The sequence below is a fragment of the Protopterus annectens genome, chromosome 14.part0, assembly GCF_019279795.1.
Source record: "Protopterus annectens isolate FY-2018-M chromosome 14.part0, PAN1.0, whole genome shotgun sequence".
Classification (NCBI taxonomy): Eukaryota; Metazoa; Chordata; order Ceratodontiformes; family Protopteridae; genus Protopterus; species Protopterus annectens.
In genome coordinates, this window is record NC_056748.1 from 599,493,013 (window position 1) to 599,499,732 (window position 6,720).

General features: G+C 39.7%; 1 non-coding gene across 1 annotated transcript; it reads right to left on the reverse strand.

Moving 5' to 3' along the window:
- Positions 1–649: 649 nt before the first annotated feature.
- On the reverse strand, positions 650–722 carry TRNAT-UGU. Its single transcript has one exon. It is a non-coding gene; the product is annotated as a tRNA-Thr (tRNA).
- Between the last annotated feature and the right edge of the window lie 5,998 nt (positions 723–6,720).

Here is a 6,720-nt window from a genome sequence, read left to right on the forward strand (position 1 = left end):
TACAAACAGTCAAATCCAGCAACGCAGGGGGTGATACACTCTTTGCCAATGCCATTGGAAAAATATGGAACTCTCTTCCTCCCAGCCTCACCATCATTACCTCCCTATGCCAATTCAAAAAAAAGGCTAAATCACCATTTCAAGTCACACTGGCTTTGCCAATGCACAAACCCAGATTAACTCTTCCTCAGCTAGCAAATTTCTTTCTTTTTCAGGTCTAACCAAATAATTAACCTATGGACCTTTCTCTCAACTGACCCACCCCATATTTTCCTTGTGAATCTTTTTATTTTTGTTCTTAAATGAAAACCTTTTAAAACTATGCTAAACGGACAGCCTAGAAAGAGAAAAAGTATGTCGCAGTCTGTGTCTGTTATTCACAATTGTTTTTTTAATATAAATACTTAATGGTGTCTCCTCTTTTTGTTTAATTACCAAAGGAGAAAATATGTACTCTATGTAACATGTATGTAATTTCCTGTCAATGCGGAGCTTTTCTCTCCGGACCTCCACTGAAAATGGACATGTATCCAGACGGACCATCCCGGTCAACAAATGTAAAATAAAATAAATAAAATAAATAAATTGTTTTATTTTTCAGTATTTTCTAAGAACCATATGACTTAATTAATTTTTAAAATAATCTAGCAGGCCCCAGTGAGATTTGAACTCGCGACCCCTGGTTTACAAGACCAGTGCTCTAACCCCTGAGCTATGGAGCCTCTAATGGTTTTATTTTTAAATGGTAATATTATTATTCTTTAATAAGAACAAATTGACAAATTGTGTATTTAAATTGCAAGCATAGGTTGGGAGGGTGGCCTAATTGTTAAGGTGTTTGCCTTACAAACACAAGGTGCAGGGTTTGAATCTCACAAGCGATAATTGGCTAGGCTTAAAATGGCTCGCAAGGGCAGTTAGCTTAGTACTAATCTATGAACCTATAAGGCTTTCTTTCTGGGTGTGTATATAACATCATGCCATCTCTATACTCTAGTTAATAGAAACATAAATAAACCAGAAGAGCAACAAAACTGGTGACTGAGAATGGGGACGTTTATGCTATCAGAGTCTTTTCTGTGACCAGTCAAGCTCCTGTTGCACACACAATTATATATGCTGAAAAGCTTTGCCATTGGGTTATACTGAGGCCTGTTCATCATGACAGTTTCCACACCTGAAAAGTGAACATTATTTGCTATCACAAATAAATGCAGATAGCAAAACAGACTTTTGATCTATTCTGTTTGCCTTCTGTGCATACTGAGCAGTGTTCTCCACTGGATTGCAATAGTTCGCTCTCATATTCTTGTTCTAAATACACTCGTTCTGCCTGTTCTTTCACTGGTCTTAGGAATAATTACTTATCATTTGTTGTGGTGTATATAAACTGCATAAAGCCACTACCAGAAATTGATGTAGGATCTAAATGAACACCGGCATCCAAATATACAATTATACTTATAACAAAAATGGTTGCGAAAATAAAACAAGAGCAGAAGACAGAAAAAAAAACTAAAGGATGTAAATTTGAAACGTCTAAATTAAGCAATCCAAAAATAACAGCAAATCAGAGTCACAGAGCACTGACGTTTCACAAAAATTAAACATTTTCAGTTCATTCTTTTTATTAATAAAAATGTTAATTATCAGGTACTCTGCAAAATCATACTAGTTTAGTCCCTCTCGGCATGCCATCTCTGTACTATGAATCATCTTATGCTGTACAAATGTTTTCTAACTGCCCGTAAATATGATTGTTTAATATCCCAAGAAAAAGCAATTTTAAAGTAGAATAAGACATTTAAAGTTCAACAAACTGAAATAAACCAAGAACTAAATACAAACAATGACACATGTATGTAAACTATAAATGAATAAATGCAAAATAATCACAGAGCACTGTCAGATTCAAAAACTTCAACCTGTTCCTGTTCTGCTTACCTTCAATAAAAAAATGCTACTTCCTCAGCTTCTCCCACAAATCAACTATACTTAATTTCTTTGCTGTTAAGAAGTGAGAGACAGAATTTTGTTAACTGGCCCTGGTTAAGATGTTTTAAAAATTCCAAGAAAAGTAACAACTTTAAAGTCAAATAACAGTTCTATGTTTAGCTTAAGAAGTTGCAAAACATATTAAGGACTTACTAAGTTTAGTGTTGTTGGTAGCCAAAACTGTAATAATGAGAAGATGAAAATGAAAAACTAACCCAACTTTAGAGTATGTGGTGATCATTTGTAAGAAATTAAAGAAATGGAGGTGGGATCTTTAAAGGATATGGGGACGTAAAGTGCATAAAACAAATGTCATGTTGGGGATCAAGATATACAAAATAGTGTTGGAGGAGATGTGTGCTGGAAGGTTGGTGGGTACTGAAAAGTATGAAAGCCTGATGTAAAGACTAGTATTGAAGTTATGGCCAAAATACGTAATACACAAAGATGAAAACGCAAAATGGTATTGAATTAGTAACTTGTGTAGCAAATTAAAGCGCAATTAACAAATAAACTTTTTTTAATTAAAGTGAAACAAAATAAAATAAACCAAAGGCAAAAGACATTAAACAATCCATGTATGCAAACTCTAAATGAAAAAAAAAAAATCAATAAAAATGATTACAGAGTAGCAGTCACAGAGCACTGGTATCTCCATAACGTCAGCCTTTCTTTTTCTGCTTTCCTTAAATAAAAATACTACTTCTTAGTTCATCCAGTAAATCTGCTAGATTTTAATGTCTTTCCAAACAGAATGCTTCACAAATCATGGCTAAGTAGCCTTAACACATTTTTTATTCAAAGAGAAAACATAATTAAATAACAGAATACTGCATTTAAATAAAACAAACTGAAATAAAACAACCAAAAAACAGGGGAAACAATGCAAGTATGCCAACTATGAGAAATCCAGAATACTCACAAAGCAGCACTCACAAAACAGTGACAGGTCCAACAACATGGTTTGCCATAAGACGCACAGACTTTTACAAATGGTCTGCTTTCTGAGTGGTTTTCTGCATAAATTCCAGTTATATTACAGTCTTATCAAAATCATGTTAGGCAGTTTTGTGGTATTGATTTTATTAGTGCTGTGAGGGCTGCATTTAAATGTTTTATGGTTAATTGTAAATTCAATTTAGTTTAATTTGAATATAGGTTTGTGAACCCATATTAGGGTTTCTAATAATGTTTTTTTTTGATTGTTTTATTGTGGTCTGTGTTTTTCGTTTATTTTTTGTGTGTTTGTTTCAGTTTTTTTTTCATTTTATCAGAGTTAGATTGCCTTTTTAAAAGTTTGGTATAGATGGTTATAGGTTCATAGGTAGATACTAGGCTATCTGCCCTAGGGCATTTACAAGCCTAGCCAGAGTGTGTTTGGCTTTCGCCACCCTTTTAGATTAGATGACTGTGCCCCAGTATAGTAGGTCACAGAAGATAGCCCATTTAAGGTTAGTTTAAAGTGCCCATGTCTAGCAGTGACACAGAGGAGATCCCAGGGGTAAATCTACGGTCTCCCATTCAATTGTCAAGATTCTTCTTGAAGAAGGTCATTGAGGGGCTCTGCCTAACATGGATTGGGATTTTGTTCCAGAGTGAGGGGAGCCTCTGGGATATGAATCTGTCTCTCCAGCATGTCCTATTTATTTCTGTGCTGAGGTTTAAGTCACTGGAGTGTGTAGCTCTAAGGGATTTGGATTTCCTGAGGTGGAGCATGTCCATTAATTCTGGGTTGGACATGGCTTTATACGTCAGGCACAGATCGTCTCTGAGTAGGCGATAAGCAACTGAGTAGAGCTGGAGTTTCTTTAGTCTAACTGCATAGGGCATCTGCTTGAGTCCCTTAATCCTCTTGGTGAGGTACTTTTGGGGTCTTTCTAGTTGTTGCAGGTGTCGGGTAAGGTACATCCCAAATGGGTCATTATATTCAATTATGGGCCTGATTACTGATGAGTAGAAGGGCACAATGACCTCTCTTGATCTGGATGTGAACCCTTTCATGATAAGGTGGGCTATATAGAAGGTCCTTATAACCACTTTGGCAATGTGATTGTCAAAGGAAAGATTACTATCTACTTGGGTCCCCAGATCCCTAATTACTTCTTCCGTACTTAATGGTTTACCACCTATGTGGTAATTTGTGGGCACTTTGTTTTTCCCAAAGGGGATGACTATGCACATTTTGGCATTTAGCTTCAGGCCATGGCTCTGCACCAGTTATCTGTCTCTATGAGACCATTTTGGAGGATGCTTGTGTCAGTGGGCGAGTCGATTATGGCCCCGAGTTTGCAGTCATCTGCGAACTTGGTCAGCCAAAGTCCTCCTGTGTTAGCCTGTACCTCAGAGAAATATATACCGAACAAGAGAGGTCCCAGGACTGAGCCTTGTGGGACGCTACTTGTAACTGGTTTAGAGTCTGACATGGCACCTGCAATTCTGACCATGTGGGTTCTATCCCTAAGCCAGTTTGCAACCCATCTTGTGACATAGGGGTTGATATTTAAGCTGGTGAGCTTGTTTATGATGCCCGAGTGGGGTATTGTGTCGAAGGCTTTTGCGAGGTCAAGGTAGGCTGTGGGGACTACCTTCCCTTCATCTATGGCCTTGGTGACTGTTTCAAAGAAGTCGACCAGGTTCAAGAGGCAAGATCTGCCCTTAAAGCCGAATTGGGTAGGATCCAGTGTTTGGAGGTTCCCAATGTCTTTGTTTATGAGTTCCATGATGACATGCTCCATAGCCTTGCAGACCAGACCAGTCAGCCTTATAGGGCGATAGTTACCGGCGTCCATTGTGGCACCACCTTTATGGAGTGGGACCACTGTTGCTGCACGCCATTCTTTGGGTACATATCCTGTTGTAAGGCTGAGACTGAACAGAGGTTTTAAGTGAGGGTTCAGTTCTTCTTGGAGCTCGTGTAAAACGTAACCTGGGACACCGTTCGGTCCCATAGATGCTGTGTTTTCTGCTTTGGAGAGGGCAGCTCTCACCTGTGCGTCTGTGATGTCAGGGGGGCTACACTTTGTTGGGATAGTCATTTGCACGTTTGGGGGGGAAGGGGGGGAGAAGTTTGCACCTGTCTGCCAGGATGTTGTCAATGTCTGTGGGTTCAATGTGTATCTTTTGTCATTTTGCACTAACTCAGAGCATATCTGGGAGTTTCCACCCAAGTTCCTGACATAACTAAAGAAGGCCTTATGATTATCTTTAGGGTCTTGTGCAATTTTTCTTTAGAAGCTAGCCTTGGATGCTTTTATGAGGGATCATAGTTTCTTGCTATAAAGATCAGAGTTGCCTTCCCTTTTTGGGATTTTGCTCTATCCTTTAGTAACTTCCTCCTTCTGTTGTATAGCCTATTTATGCTGGGGTCCACCAGACAGGTCTCCTTCCTTTGGAGGAGTGTGTCTTAGTTTTGTTTGGGATAGCACGATCTATGCATTCCTGTAAGTATCCATAGAATGCATTTGTAAGGGATTCTGCAGTTTGGTTCGTAATTTCCACTGTCCCGGGGTCTTTGTAGGATTCCATCTCAGTTCTGAGAAGTGTAAAGTTTGCTTTCGAGAAGTTTTTGACTGTGGTTTCCTTTGCTGGGGGTGGGGACGGGATATGGACATCCATAGTGATTAATTTATGGTCAGATATTACTAAAGAAGGGTATACCTCAGGTATAGATCATAGAGTACCCATGTTGGTGATAATCAGGTCCAATATGTTTTCCCCTCTTGTGGGAGTGGTGACCAGTTGTTCCATAGCATTTGAGTTTGTAAATTCTAGGAACCATTGGGCAAGGGTGTTGGGACTTGAGTAGTGCTCCCAGTCTATGTTTGGGTAGTTGAAGTCACCCAATATAATGGTGTTTGGAGAGACCTTCATATTCTCCAGTGTCTTCAGGAAAGCCGAGTGGGGTTCCTGAGTTTGGGAGGGTGGTCTGTAGCAGGCTACAAACTGGAAGGCAGTTTTGCCCACTGTTAGTTGCACATGGATGGTCTCAGATGCTTCTTGCAGTGCCACTAACCTGGAGGTATGGGTATCTTTGATGAATATGGATACTCCCCCTCCTCTTGTGGTTCGGTCCGAGTTTTGCGGCTGAAAAGCGTGGTATGAGGTATAACCTGGTAGTGCTGGGGTGCTCTCGGGAGCCTTGAACCAGGTTTCTGTTACTGCACAGATATTGATATTCTCCATACTGAGGAGAGCCTTGAGTGCGTGCATCTTGAGGTTTAGACTTCTGGCTTTGAGCAGCATTACCCTTAGTTTCTTTTTCCTTGTGTTGTCTAAGGAGGTGGGTTTGTCTTTTGAGCCTTGCCTAAAAAAGGCACTATGGGGGTGGCAAGAGCCTTTGCCAGTATTCGAAAACCCAGGGGTGACAGGTGCAAGCCGTCCCTAGCGAAGCAACGTGGCTTGTTGAGCATGTCATCCCAGGCTGACAGATATTGGATCCCCTTTGAGTGACACCAATACTTTAGCCAATTGTTAAAATTGATAATTTTGTCTTTATACTGTGGTATCATTCTTGGTGAGGGTAAGATGCTACTCAAGGTCAGGGTCATGCCAACCTGGGTTACATGATCAGAGAGCTCTCTTTTCATGTAATCCAGGGAGGTACGTCTCAGGTCATTCACATTTTAAAATCGTTTTTTTCTTAAAACTTGCATTTTATCTGTGTCTGGCCTAGCACTCAGGTGTGGGGCCATTTATTGCACTGTTCTAACTAGTTGCTACTTGTTT